This window comes from Anas platyrhynchos, chromosome 1, assembly GCF_047663525.1.
Source record: "Anas platyrhynchos isolate ZD024472 breed Pekin duck chromosome 1, IASCAAS_PekinDuck_T2T, whole genome shotgun sequence".
Taxonomy (NCBI): Eukaryota; Metazoa; Chordata; class Aves; order Anseriformes; family Anatidae; genus Anas; species Anas platyrhynchos.
The window spans coordinates 136,296,947-136,310,515 of NC_092587.1; the positions used below are offsets into that span (position 1 = coordinate 136,296,947).

The 13,569-nt window shown below is 40.8% G+C and overlaps 1 protein-coding gene and 1 long non-coding RNA gene across 3 annotated transcripts in view; one reads left to right on the forward strand and one right to left on the reverse strand.

Annotated features, from left to right (window-relative positions):
- The first annotated feature begins 559 nt into the window (after positions 1-559).
- Positions 560-13,569, forward strand: part of P2RY8 (P2Y receptor family member 8) — a 38,972-nt gene continuing 25,962 nt past the window's right edge. The window contains exons 1-3 of one of the 2 annotated variants that reach the window (XM_005010503.6): positions 560-818; positions 2,595-2,658; positions 4,397-4,483. The gene's annotated coding sequence lies outside the window, so the exon portion shown is untranslated. The other variant, XM_013106110.5, reaches the window with a different exon arrangement.
- LOC119715549 (uncharacterized) lies at positions 8,564-13,441 on the reverse strand. The gene is made up of 4 exons (XR_005262719.2): positions 13,277-13,441; positions 10,984-11,020; positions 10,468-10,545; positions 8,564-10,388 (listed from the first exon to the last, which is right to left on the reverse strand). It is a non-coding gene; the product is annotated as an uncharacterized lncRNA (long non-coding RNA).

Sequence of the window (13,569 nt, forward strand, 5' to 3'; positions counted from 1 at the left end):
CTGCATGCAGAGAGCCCCAATGCCACCATGGGTTCAGCATGGAAGTGCCAGTTCCCCAAAGGCAGCTGTGCACCTGGTGGGACTGACCTTCACAACTTCCAGGCCAATGGTTTCGTGGGATGGTCAGGCTCACAAATGCCTCAGTTGAATGAGTACATCCAGCAAAGGAACAGTCTTTTAGGGGCAGAAGGTTTTTACGTGCATGGGACCTAACTCCTGATGTTCCAGCATTCCCAGTTTTCACCTAAAGACTCTATGTGCAAAGAAGTATTTCAGACCACACACACACCAAATGCCTGTCCAGACTATAATGGATGCTGCTTTCTAAATAACTTTTTTTTTTCTTGCTCTGCTGGGAGACACATCCCAAGTCATGTTGAGAATACTGCTCTAAGCATCTTCTAAAACTGAGAATTAGCTGTTCAAGCCATTACTTAGTCATTTCTATGTTTCGTCACATAAGCTTCACACAACAGTAAAATGTACTTTGTCACAGTTATGCAGAAGATGCTGCAAATTCTCTCTTCCATGGAGGAGATCAGAGTCATCTTCTCTGGCCACCTGCATGTTCTCAGTGTGAAACAGAAATTGTGTGTAAAGTATGGCATTAGTTACCAAACTGCAGTGGAAGGATAAGATGACTTTTTTTTCTATTGTACTTGAAAAAGTGAAGACATTAGTGAGGAAGGAGTTAATCGTTGCAAAATACACGGTCATTTCCTGAGCCCTGTGGTTGGATGAATGCAAACTTTCAACTATTTCTAATTCTTCTCTGTCATTTAAGAGGCTTTCAAGGTGCACTGTACATCCCAGATCAGGTAAGGACTGCAGCTTTTCACTTCTTGATTGTTGTTTTTTTTCTTCAAAACTGCTTTTTAGTGGAGTCAGTCTCAGCTAGGACTGATTTGTTCACCCTCCTATTATTTACATCTGAAGGGAGAACAAAGTTCATTGAATCCAAGAACTGCATGTGCGTCTTTGTCCCAGATGACTGTGGGCATTAGAAATAAAGTAAGAAACGTATGGGATAGTAACAGAGCAGAAATAACAAAGAAGGTATGTTACTACTAGTCAGAGGTCAGAATAATCACAGCAAATACTGCAGTAGAAGAGAAAGAAGACTCTTACCGCCAGTTTAAGGAGTTCACTTTGCAAACCATGATCAAAATAAGGATTCTCAGGTGTACAGTTTGCTTTAGTACAGAGGGCAGTGATAATCGTAGCGTGTCTTCAAAGGTCTTTTTAAAAGGAGGAAGAGAGAGCTGCTACATGCTGTAAGAAAAACAAAACCAGATAATTTTGGACCAGTTTTATTCATAAAACTGGACCTGATACTTATCTTCAGCTACTGCAGAGTCATGTACTATAGTCATCCTGAGACTGTTCCTGAGGTTTGCAGCAACTGAACGTATGCACAGAAGTGAGGGTGGAAGCGTATCATAAAAAGATATAATTTCATCAGGGTCTTTTGATGCATAAAAACTGAGCTCAGACAGAGCGGCACCAGAAGGAAGTCTCACAGCAGAGTGCACTCTTGCATACTGCATTTGTTGTCTCTTAATAGACAGGGAGAGAGAATATTTGTGTGAACGTTTTTTTTTTTTTATTTTTTTTTTATTTTTAATAGTTCAGACACAAACATAAAATAGCCTTCCACATGGCAGTTATTGTAATAACGGGCTGTCACCAGGTCACCCTGCAGAAAGTGAGCTTGTACATGCTATGAGGATCCCTGGGTGAAGTCATATACTGGAGATTCATTTTTTTAGCTTTTTTTTTTTTTTTTTTTAATTCTTTTTGCTTGTAATCAGTTTTAATGTTTGGAGATTAGCTCTGCAATTGTGCCTTGTGTTTGGTATAAATGGTTTCTGGATTTTATGCATAGTAGTAGGGAGAATCCAGTTAAAGTTTTCAAGGCATTTGTTTTATTCGGAAATATAAGTCCCATTAATTTTTGGACTTCATTCCTAAATCACTGGCACCCTGCTTGTGAGATGGTAGTGCTTGGACTTCTGTAATGAAATTCACCCTTCAAATACCCTATGAAGCAGAGATTTGTCACTGAACCCAGATGAACCCAAATCCAGCTGACACCAGACTTGTGCCCAGGGTTTCTCAGCTCCCTAGTGCAGGTGATCCAATCAAGAGCCCCAGCTCTTCCATTATGGACACAGCCAGGGAGCATGTCAGCATGCTGCTGGGGAAGAGGCTACAGCATGGGGAAAAACATTTGCATCAACCTTAGTCTGATCAGTTTGAGTATTGATGCTAAGCATTTTACTGTTCCTTAGAGTTGTGTTTGACCTTAGCTGGTAAATACTTGTCATCTATGCTGAAGGGTATTGCTATTAATGTTGCGGCTTGCTAGATGAAAGCTGGCTGAGGTATGGCAACCCATCCTGCAGTTGCATTTCCCACTTATTGCCCAGGCATAGCTCAAGTGAAAGTACACATCAGCTTTGTGGGGGGAGAACAAACTGAACCCAGGACTTCCCTATCACCAGCAGCAGTTTACCCACTGCTTCTGCCTGCAGTTTTCAGCATCCCTTCAGGAGTGTTTATTGAAAATGTTTTTTTCACCTTCTGTCTTTCAGGGTGAATTTGGTTTCATCCCTGATGCATCTGCCCGGGCAGACAAATTGGCTCTCTCTGATGACTGTAAGTGTAGAAAATAGGGTGTTGGCTTAGGTGGTTTAAAATCTTTGTTCTCAGCATTCTCTCCAGCTTCAGCATCTTTGTTTGGTGTGGAAAAAGGCTGTACTCCTCTGCTCTCTGTCAGAAGGAGGCATACCTTGTATGTAGCAGCATATCAGGATGGAAAAGAAACAAAACCTAGAAAACCCATTCATTGTATGGTAAGTGTGGTCTCTCCCGGCTGCCTTCTAGCTGAGTGGCTAGAGGGGAGAAACCAGCATCCCACAACCCAGCCTTAAGAAGTTACTGTGTGGTGGGCTCCCTCTGTCCTGCTTGAAAGCACAGAGACACCAGGACTGTTTCTCAGTGCGTTTAAGTGATGTAGTGGTGATTTGCATGCCTACTGCAGCCTAATAATTCCACTACATATTTGCATAGTTTCCACCTTGAAAGCTGTTTTAAAGCAGAAGTCCAGAATGCCTCACCATTGACAACAACTGTTTGCAAAGACTCCAAATGGGCAGAAAGACCTTTTTGACACCTGACATATTTTTCTGATGCCATTCTTATGTTTTTCATAGTGTACATGATGAGATTTAAAACTGAGTTCTCTGAAAAACGATTTTATAGAAATAAGAGGGCCTTGATTTGTGCCTCAAAAATGTATGGAAAAAATGAGCTCATGTTATAAGTAAATGTTATTGGGACTGTGCTTTGGCCTTTTTTTTTTCTCTTACTGCCAGCATCTCGCATTCTGATTGGAACTAGAAAGTCAAGTTGGTGTTCCTCTTGGGTTTACTATCTATACACAGGAGACCTGAGAGGAACTTCTGACCCGACCATTAGGGTTGTTGTTTTTTTTTTAAATAGGTTTAAAATGGGTACTATTTTTTTTTCTTGTCTACATTATGTTGTTAATCAAAGAGAAATATCCCACAGGGTTAATTTTCTTCATCCTTGGAATCTGGTGTTGTCAATTTGATCTGGTCTCTTCTCACACAATTTTCATAAGAAACCTTCAACCCTTACTGAAAGTTTCCGTTGGCAGTTTTATTTTTCAGTGATGCAGAATATTTAACTAAAAAGAAAGTGAGAGAGATATCCTGTGCACTCTTCATGTAACAATATATATATGTGTATATATATTTAATGAATATTAACCATTATTGATATCCTAAAAGAGAGATTCTGCATTTTTGCTCACGGACTGGGGAAAACCCAAGCCTTCTCCAAGCTGGTGCAATGCATCTATGAGCTTGTTCATCAAAAGCAGTATGTTTTTGTCATGTTTTTACACTACTGCATGAGGAATTTCTATTCAACAGCTAGTAAATTGAAAAAAATTTTATGCTCAGGCCCTTGGTCTCCCAATTCCTCATTAGGTCTTGAAATAATAAGAGATACTGTACACTGATATTGTCATGATGAAGCAGCTAGGGTTACTTACTACCTGCACCTTATTCATGCTGCTCCTGATTCAATAAGAAAAGAAAATATAAAGTCATCAAAAATATGTGCTCTTTTATCTTCTTTTCTTCTTCAGATGTGGATATTGTACATCTTTACCAATCTAGCACAGGTATGTTTCGCAGCTAGCGAACTGCATTTTAAAACTAAGAAAGGCAGCATTATCAGTACTTGTCACTGTTCAGCATCTTTAGATGTGCTCTTTGTAAATATATATATATATATATATATATATATATATATATATTTAGAAGCATCTGACTCTTAAAAGATTTTTCTTTGGTCCTTTCTGCAGCTTTTACGCCAAGAGGAAATCTGATCTGCTACAGCACGGAAACTTCAGCGGTGACCATGGCTAGACAAATTCCTTAGGGAGCTGCCTGTAAGTCTGATCAACATTTGAGATGAAGCGTGTTGCATTTTCTTTGGCAGGATGTTACATGCTGAGTTTAGATATGTGAGGCAATTTCTGAGGCAATAAGGGAATATTCAGGAACACAAGTCTCTGCTGTTAGGTTAATAAGCATGAAGAAAGGAATCCTCTTGTAAAGACTGTTGTTGTTTTTTTGTCGTGTTTTTTTTTTTTGCTTGTTTGTTTGTTTGGTTGGTTTTGGTGGTGGTGCTGGTAGGTTTATTTGTTTGTTTGTTTAACCACAAGTTTGAAAAGATATAGTTGTTGAGATTGTCTAAATTGTGCTCAGCTGAAGTTCTGTTATACCAGGATTGAAGGCACACTGAGTAGACTCCATTTCTGTGCTACAGTGGTTCAGCAGCTGAAGGCCTGGAGAAGCCTTTCGTGCTTTTATTATTTCTCCTTGTGACAGTCAGTCAGTGTGGAAGCAACGGGAAATCCTCCTGGAGTGAGGGGGGAGGGCGAGATAGGAAACTGCGGACAAGCAAGAACAGAAGTGCTGGTGGGTGGGGGAGGGGGGGGGGCGAATAGTAATAAAAAAAAATAAAAATAGGAGGAGAACTGGCAGTCCAGTCCATGTAGAGGAGAACAGAGAGACATTTCTGGATGGCAGCTAATGGGTGGAAAGATGGACTTTGGGTTGCATGTTACAGATTATGTAAGTGGGTTGTAGAGGACAGCAAAACCTGATCCTGCCAGCTTGTTTCCTCAAAGACGCTAGAGAAAAACCTGGAATATCCATGCCTCTGTAACCTAAAAATAAAACCTTAAGGCAAAGCATGTTTGCGCACACCCTCTAGTGGTCTAGCCAGAAAAGGCGTTTTCACCTGGTACAGTTATTAATTCTGCCATGCATCCATGTGCTGAGACCAGTCCTACTCTGGTCCTCAGCTGATCTGACACATCTGTAACAACAACTGTTCCCTGAAACAGGATGGCTACATCCAAACTCATTTTCAGGAATGGTCTTTGTTCTGTGATAACTTCTAAGTTGCACAAGTTGCTTGAGAGAGCATTACCTGGTGTGAATCAAAGCTGTGCCAGCATTGTAACCACAGAAGGAAGTGAATTTCATGGCCTGAACCCAGGCTCTGACAGTGTTTAATTTACTAATATTGACTTAGCCTTAGTGCTGTAACAGCTCCGTTATGCATGTGGAAGATGGTACAGACTTCAATCATCTAAGTGTAGATACTACAGAAGAATTTTTTGACAAAAAAAAAATCAACCATCTGCTCATTCAGAGGGATAATATTGCCTGAAAAAGTCCTGATATGCTCTGGAGGGTACATGCTGACTGAGAGAGTGAACTACAGGAGAAGATGGAGTAATCTTGTGATTTTGGTGCTTGAATTATGTCTTGGAAGATCAGATTCTGCCTGAGAGTCTTTTGTGGTGCTGAGAAATGAGCATCTCCATAAGAAATAGGTGCAGAAAAATGTCTGAAATGTATCTGAGGTGGAACTTCAGAGCTTCAGCCCCAGCTGGGGACAATTCTCAGACAGCCACTGACTATAATCCCCTAAGAGCTGCTTCTCCTAACATAAAGTAGCAGTACTTAAGGTACTTAAAGACAAGTATAAAGCAGATATCTATTTGCAATTATGGAGCAATTGGGTTTTGACAGGACTGAGAGAGTTGGCCTCATGCCAGTAAAGAGCATGCTTAAGGTACATCAGTAAGATTGGATTTCCTTAAAAATACAAGTGTTTTCTTTTCAAGCACGTGTAACTCCTCTTCTAGAGCACTCCCCTAGGAGAAAGATCACGCACATTTGGTGCTCTCTTTGGAAAGTATTCAAAGTCTTAACCACTTCCTTCCTTGAAAGTATGCTAACTACCACACTCAGGTCTGATTTGCACCCAACTTGTTGAAGCTGCAACTTTGATGGAAGATGAAGCAATGGTCATTGGACAAAAGAGGAGCAGATATCTGAAATACAGATCATCTAGAAGGCAAAATATTTGTTCTCTAGTCTTGTCTTCAGAGACACTATTTCACTTTCAGTAGTCATTGGATAACCCCAAAGGCCAATCCAAAGTGTAAAGATCAGGCTATGTCTGCTCCCTTACGGATGACTGCCCCTGTGTTTAGGCTAGGCTAGGCTAGGGAATCTTTTGCTGTTGTGCATGTTGTGCATTTTTTCCTAAGCTACCATGTCAATAATTTCTTTATTGCATATCTTTGATATGAAATACGGGTAGTACCCAGCCATTTCGTGGTTAAAAAAATCTCTTGATCAGATAATAATTTCCATGGTCAGACTTGGGAGGCTCTATTTCCTGACTATAACCACTAGTCTGTCATTTAGAAAGGGAAGGGATGTGTTTTTCTTCTATCGATCATCTTAAAAGACTATAGCAAATCATATTTAGTCCTCAGAAAGAAAAGGAAACAGGGAACATTTATAAAAGAAGACTTCACAAGCCAACCAAAGGCTTTAGGTGTCCCGGTAGTCGTCCTGAAGAAGAGAGAGAGCATTCTGGGAAACTCACTAAGATTTTTTTTCCAAGTTGTCACATTTCCTCACATTTGGAGGACTACAGAGTCCTCCATAGTCTACCCTAGATGAGTGCTAATTTCATGTTGTTCCTCATTGTTTTGCTGACTATTTCAGATCTCATTTTGAGACACCTAACTCTTCATTGGTGCCTTAATCTTTGCGATTCTCATCTCAAAGATCATGATTTTTTTTTTTCAAATCTGGTTTCAAAGGGTTAAACTTTCAGAAAGGGCCACCAGTTCCAAGTTCCTCATTTTTAAACATGCATTCATAGACACCTGGGTCTTTCTTGCAGAAGTATTGAGCACTTATAGATCTAGATGTAGTCAACAGAAACATGGCTTTGAAACAATACAATTTTATGTAACATCAGGCGCTCTGAGAACACAGGTAGTCAGATCTTAGGCAACCTAGGTTGCCTCATGTTCTCCATTGCCTACTTTCCTGTTTGCAAAACGGTTAAATAATTTTCCAATTAGAGAAAGGCTTCAAAGAAGAAATTTGCAGGTCTTCTTGGAGCACTTTGCTTCAACATTGCATGGCACAGAAATGCTGACAAATAAATTATTTGCTTGCCATTCAACAAGGGGTTGAACAGTGCACTGTCCATAGGATATAGTGTCATTCTTCAAACAATGAGGAGAACAAAGTCAAAGGCAGAATACCCCAGCTTTCTGGTGGGGTATTCTGCCTTTGGAGAATTGCTGGGAGGGCACTGGTTCCAACACAAATCTGTTGTAAATGGGCAGGCTTAAACTTGCCTGTTTTCCATCCACCTGACTTGTAAAGTTTCTTGGCAGCTGGGCTGATTGGTTCTCTTCAGTTTATCAACTTCCAGCTTTTCACTAACAGGATCACTAAGCTACAAAGCAACCAGGGGAATCTGCCAATGAAATTCTGACTCCCAGGTTCTTCAGCAGTTTATTTGCTGTTAGAGCAATAACCTGCCTAAGCTATATGATCATTATGAGTATTTTGACAAGGAAGGGAAAGAAAAGACATTTTCATAAGGGACAACGTCCCATGTCCTCAATCTTAGGTCACTGCAAAGATGACATCCTCGATTATTCAGTACTTAAATAATCAGTGTGATGATCAGTGCTGTTATGGTCATTAGAAATACATTGTTAGTCAAAAAATTTGAAACTTTTTCATGAGTGCAGCTAGCACAAGTTGGTTGCTATGTATGAGATAGCATTAAATAGGAGCAAGATCAAGCCCTTCAGTTGAACTAAACTCTGCTTTACACACTGCATACAATGTCTCTTTATGAACCTAAATCATGACCTAAATCTTTACATACTTATCAAACAACATTTATGGAACCTTCTCTTTCATAAGATCTGCCTTTTCAGTCATAAGTTTCTCCTGCAGGTTATAAAGATATTGTTAACGCCTTTAAGAGGAAGAAGAATGAAGTTTCCTGTTAAGTGTCTGTTCTCAGCAACTCTCTGCTGTATCGATACATTACCTTAAAATATGGTCTCGGTGGATAAAATAGCCTCACAAACTCATCACTGAGACATTTCAGGTTCAGTCTATGTTAAAAGTTTGAGATTTTAAATAGTTTTAATGTCTGAAAGGTTTTTTTCAGCTTTTTTAATCATTTTTTTTTCCATCAACAGTATGTCTTAGATAAGCCAACAGGACAATATGCAGTTTTACATGTTATAGAAGCACAGAATCATAGACTAGCTTGGGTTGGAAGGGACCTCAAACACCATATAGTTCCAACTCCCCTGCCATGGGCAGGGATGTCACTCACTAGATCAGGTGGCCCAGGGCCTCATCTAACCTGGTCTTGAACACCTCCAGGGATGGGGCATCCACAGCTTCTCTGGGCAACCTGTTCCAGTGCCTCACCACCCTCTGACTGAGGAATTTCCTTCTAACCTCTAATATAAATCTCCCTTCTTTTAGTTAAAAGTTTAGTTAAAAGTCCTCCTTATCCTGTCATTATCTGATTGAGCAAAGAGTTGCTCTCCTTTTTTTTTTTATAATTCCCCTTTAAGTACTGAAAGGTTGCCATGAGGTCACCCCAGAGCCTTCCCTTCTGTAGGCTGAACAGCCCCAGCTCTCTCAGCCTTTCTTCATAGCAGAGGTGCTCCAACCCCTCTGATCATCTTTGTGGTCCCCTTCTGGATCTGTTCTAACAGCCCCACATCCGTTTTGTGCTGGGGGCCCCAGATCTGGATGCAGAATTCCAAGTGGGGCCTCAGAAGGTGAGAGCAGAGGGGCACAATCACCTCCCTCGCTCTGCTGGCCGTTCCTTTTAGTGCAGCCCAGGATGCGGTTGGCCTTCTGAGCTGCAAGTGTGCACTGGCAGATCCTGTCAAGCTTTTCATCCACCAGAACCCCCAAGTCCTTCTCTGCAGGGCTGCTCTCAATGTGTTCTTCTCCCAGTCTGTGCTCATGTCCGATGTCCGGAATTGCCCTGACGCAGGTGCAGCACCTTGCACTTTGACTTGTTGAACCTCATGAGGTTCACATAGGCCCAAATCTTAAGCTTGTCCATGTCCCTTTGGATGGCATCACTTCCTTCTGTTGTATCAACTGTACCCCTCAGCTTGGTATCTGCAAACTTGCTGAGGGTGCACTTGATCCTACTGTCTATATAATTGGTAAAGATATTAAACTGTACTTGTCCCAGGACAGACTGCTGAGGAACACCACTTGTCAGCAGCCTCCACTTGGACACAGGGCCATTGACCACCACTCTCTGGGTGTGCTCTGGGTGCGACCTTCAAGCCAATTCCTTATCCATTGAATGGTCCACCCATCAAATCCATCTCTCTCCAATTTGGAGAAAAGGATGTCATGTGGGACTGTATCAAAGGCCTTGCAGAAGTCCAGGTAGATGACATTGGTCAGTCTTCCGATGTCAAGTGTTGCAGTCACTCCATCACAGAAGGCCACCAGATTGGTTGGGCACAATTTGCCCTTGGTGAAGCCACTCTGGCTGTCTCAGATCATCTCTTTGTCTTGCATGTGCATTGACATTGCTTCCAGGAGGATCTTCTCCATGATCTTCCCAAGCACAGAAGTGAGACTAACCAGTCTGTTGTTCCCCAGGTCCTCCTTTCTACCCTTTTTAAAAATGGGAATGATGTTTCCCTTTTTCCAGTCACCAGGGACTTTGTCTGACTGCCAGGACTTTTCAAATATGATGGAGAGAGGCTTGGCAACTTCATCAGAAAATTCCTTCAGGACATTGGGCCCCATAGACTTGTACTTGTTTAGTTTCATCAGCTGGTCTTGAACCTTCTCTTTGCTTACAGTGAGTGGGGCATATAGCAGGCTGATATGTTTGTTTGACTCACTTATCTGTTCCCACCAATGTCTGTGGGCTCTCTTGCATGACTACATGTACCCCTGCATGAGAAAAGGAAGAGATCAGAGAGTCGTAGATCATAACTGATCTGGATATCAATAGTGTAGATGGTTGATTTACCCAGACAATGAGAATGTATACGCTGAGTACTGAGTGGGGTGGATCCTCTGCACATCTAATTTTTTTTCTGCTGCAGTACTGCAAAAAAAAAAAAAAAAAAACACTTTGCAGTGTCTCACAGCAGCGCTCAGGTATCCCTTTGTTGTAGGTGAAATGTCATGAGGTGGAAAGAGTATTTCTGTGTTAGAAAGCTGGAGGAGAGCAGAGAAAAAACTGGACTACATAAATATTGGCTCCTTCGGTTGTGCCTGTGCTTCTGGTTGCTCTAACTTGGCTCTGGGACTAATAAAATCACAAGTATAGGAGGAAAAATAGCTGGTAGAAACATTTTTACTGTGTTCTAAAGAACACTGGAACACCTGGGGATTTGACTTCCTTGTGTTTGAAGTCAAAAAGGTAGTGTTGCAGCTTCTTTCCATTGCCACCAATTTCACAGTTCAGATTAACCTGCTAGTCTGCAGGAACTGCAAACACTCCTCTGCCTTCCCCTGCCTCAGCAAAGTGAAAAGGGCTTACCTTCTGTCTATCATCAGTTTATACATTTGCAGTGTACCTAAAAAAAAAAAAAAAAAAAAAAAAAACAGCTATAATTAAGGGGTTTGTTCATAAAGAACTGGACAGAAATTCAAAGGGTCTTGGCCCATTCATACTTCATACTTCATACATTGGGTCTGTCATGTGTTGAGTCAAGTGGGATCTAGCAAAGGATTTCCAGGACGTTTTTTGTAATCATATGAAATGCTCTGCCATTTATTCCAAACTATGCTTCTATTTCTTAATCCCAGGCCGCAAAAGGGATGTTGAGAAGATTTTTGAGCAGTTAGCATTTGAGTCCCAGTGACAAATGCCCCAAAGGGGCAAGTCCTGTGTCCAACAAGTGCTGTGGTGGTTCTGTGAGCTGAAGAAAATGGTAGTCTATTTTCTTCATACAATTCTGTGATTTATGGTGGATTACTACATAGCTAAGATGTCTACAACCTTCTCCACCTGAGCTATTACAGCCATGACATGCAGGAAGCCTATACAATTGCAGAAACCAGTCAAAAGAGCCACTTTTTGTGGAAATGTAAATGTCTGAATCACAGACTTTCATCCAATCGGCAAGATATTTTAATGCAATGCACAGAAACTTAGTTAATCTTGAGACCTATACACTTCATCAACTTTGCCTGGAATTAACCAACATGCTCACATTTACTAAAGGTGAGATAGAAAATAGACTTGTGAACATAGCTCAAAGCCTCTTTTCAAACACAAGTGAACAGCAGCTGGCCCGAGTAGCTGTTTGCTTGCCATTTATTTTCTTGCTTCTAAGTTATTGATAATGTGAACAAGTAAAATTGTTTGATGCCTGGGCTGGCAGACAGTCACCCAGGACCCACACCTAACACACTGAAGAAGGGAATCTACCCTTCTGGATTCTCCCACATCACATCCTTCCCCTAAAAATGAGGCCACATGCCTATCCACAAACCTCATTCAACCGGTTAAGAAGGTGTACTGAAAACAGCAGAGTCTTTCGCTTTCAGGCATGAGCAGCCTACACTGTTCCTCTGAACTACGTTTATTCATCGGCTCATATGAGGTATTGCATGGCCCAGTGTCTTGATGTGCCTGCTCCGTTTTGGTCCATGATGGTCCACAAAGCCCTGGACCTCACCTCCCGTATCGGCAGCCCGGTGCTGTTGTGACCTTTTTCTTTCTTCTGGGAAGAACATGAGCATCAGAGCCTCCCCTGAAATACTTTCTGTCTATGCTCTTGGTGTCAACATTAGGATCTAAATGTTCTCCTTCTCCTCAAGAGAAATGTGCTGTAGAGATTATCTTGTGGGTGCTTATTTCCTTTTTTTGAGATCTGAGCTGAATTTTCTTGATTTGTCGCTATCAAAGGCGGTGAAGATAGACAACTATCAGTGATGCTGTTAAATAAAAATCACTTCTGATTGCTTACAAACTGTTAGGCACTGGCTTATTGTTTCATGCACAAGTGTTAAGTGGGATTGTGTAGAAGCAGAAAGTTAAGTTTGCGGCAGTTAAACTATTAAATATCTTTGAAGATTGAGATTAAATATTTTCAAAGCTTTAATTTTATTCCCATTTATTTTGCTTCTGAAATAAATTAGGTCTAAACTGTCCCTAATCTCAGTCCTCTTCTACAACCCCTCACACAGAGGCAACACATTGCTGTAGATTTTGGCAATGCCATATATACAGACAATGACACTTTTCTGAATGCTCATCTTATTGACACAGTGACTTTGGTATCAGAAAAAGTTTTTTCTAGCTCAGTACTACAAAAACTACACCGCTGCTGAATCCCTGCTGACAATGATGAGAAATTACAAGAGTATTTCCCCAGTGGAGAGAAAGCCAAATATAGCATAATTTTAAAGAAATCAGCATAGCATTGTTAGATCAAAATATTATATTATGAAAATGTTCTTTGAAAGAAGTTTGCATTTCCCTCTTCCATGTTGATAGTTCAGCTGCCTTTTGTAGTAAGTTTCAAGGTGAAATACTTCACTATATTTGTTTTCTTCCATATACCTTTCATCTAACCCATCTCAAATTAAATATCTGAGTACAAAAAAGTGGTGCTACCCTACAATGGAAGGCTTTGGAAACCAGCCTCTTCTCACAATTACAAATGGTGCCTTTAGTTTTCAAGCTGGCTGGGTGAGAAACTTGTGCTTGTTCTTTGGCTAACTGCAGAGTTTCCATTCCCAAGGTTGCCATTAGACTTTCCACTCCTTCTTAATGCCCCCACTCCTAGAAAAATAAATAAATAAATAAATAAAAGAAGACCTACTTTGATGCTCTTCTGTGTTGTTTATATACTGTTTAAAATGTTATCAAGTTCTTTCACAGTTTTTGTATGCTTAAGAGCAGATTGTTTCAACCACTACTTCCTTATTTCTCCTCCCTTCCTCTTAACTCTTAATATACAAGCTGCTAGATACTCTTGCCTTTTTTTTTTTTTCCTATGAGTAAGTTGATCTATACATCTTCCCAGCCATCCAGGAGTATGAAAATCATGCAATTTTTCATCTAGCTTCTCATCAGAAAAGCATGAAGGAGTTGAAAAGATGACAACAGTTTGGA